Raw genomic sequence first — 1,540 nt, 5'->3', positions numbered from 1 at the left:
ACCTGGGGGGCTGGGGGGAATGGTGATGGGAGAGAGAAATGACGGTGGGGGAGACTGGCGAGAGAGGAATAGAGCAAGGGGAAAGGACAGGGAAGGGGGAGGGGAGTGGAGGAACAGCTGGCAGAAGGGCCAGGGCCACCGTATTGACCCCAGGCGTCCACTGTAGGTCACCGGCACCTACACGCACCTGCAGCAAAAGCACCCACACCTGCTGGACCCAGCCCCGGGGACCCTTGGCAGAAATAAAACCTCCCGCACTGCCCACTCCTCACTGCAGCTGGTCTGGGTCGCGTCTCCCCGTGGTGACTGCCCCATCCCACCTCTCCCGCTGCCCCTGGGCTCCAGGCCTGCTTTCCAAGGATCTGAGCGGGTGTGTGGACCGAGAAGCAGGCTCTGCTGTCCCCTGTCGCCTAAGAGGAGAAAGCAGCCGGCTGATGGGGGGCCCACCATCAGGGCTGGGCCCACCATCAGGGTTGGGCCCACCATCAGGGCTGGACCCACCATCAGGGCTGGGCCCCCCATCAGGGTTAGGCCCACCATCAGGGCTGGGCCCACCATCAGGGCTGGGCCCACCATCAGGGTTAGGCCCACCATCAGGGCTGGGCCCACCTGCGTCGATCTCGGAAAACCAATTTCCTCCCGTGTCTCCTCAGAAAGGCGTGAAGCAGTGTGACTGTGTGTGCCCGTGTACAGTCACGCGTGTGCACGCATGCGCTGCTCCCACGTGTGTCACGGGGCGCGGGGCGGACAGAGGGCAGGCGGGCTGAGCCCAGGCGTCAGGCTGCTCTCAGAGCCCAGGACCACGTCCTGCATCACCTCAGGAGTGCTCTCATTTGGACACCAACCTGCTACTGTTTAGTATTTTTCTTTACATCAGCCGACCTTTCCTTCCAGACCTACACGCTACATTTTTCGGATTCTGGCCGGTAACACTGTATCTGAGCTTTCACAATTTGTTTTCTTGGCTACACCACGCGGCTTGTGGGATCTCAGCTCCCTGACCAGGGATTAAACCCGCACCCCCTGCAATGGAAGCGCAGTCTTGGCCACTGGACCGCCAGGGAAGTCCCACATTCACAAATTTTTGATACTACATATATTTTATACCTGTATTTGCAGTGAAACCTATATGTTAGGAGCATTTAAGCCTGAAAATACGTAACTGCTGTAAGCAGCAGCCACACAGATAAACACAAGATTATGCAAATCATTCATCCGGAAACCACCTGGCGTACCCACGTGCACCAAAGGTTCACACAACACGCTCTGGGAGGTGTACACAAGAAGCCTGAGGCTCCATCCTTCCTTCATCCACTGGCTAACGGGCCCTGTCACCTTCCCAGGCTGCTGGACAAAGCCCCACACGCTGTGCGGCTTCAACACTGGAACCTCCTGTCCCCCGTCTGGAGGCCGGAGCCCACCCAGGTGTCACAGGGCTGGTCCTGCTGCGGCCGTGACGGGCGAACTGCCCCGGCCTCGCCCCCAGGGCTGCAGATGGCCGTCTTCCCTTGATGCGTGTCTGTCTGTCCAAATCTTCCCT

Source organism: Stenella coeruleoalba (genome assembly GCF_951394435.1).
Source record: "Stenella coeruleoalba genome assembly, chromosome: 19".
NCBI classification, from domain to species: Eukaryota; Metazoa; Chordata; class Mammalia; order Artiodactyla; family Delphinidae; genus Stenella; species Stenella coeruleoalba.
Note: the sequence above shows the minus strand (reverse complement) of the source record.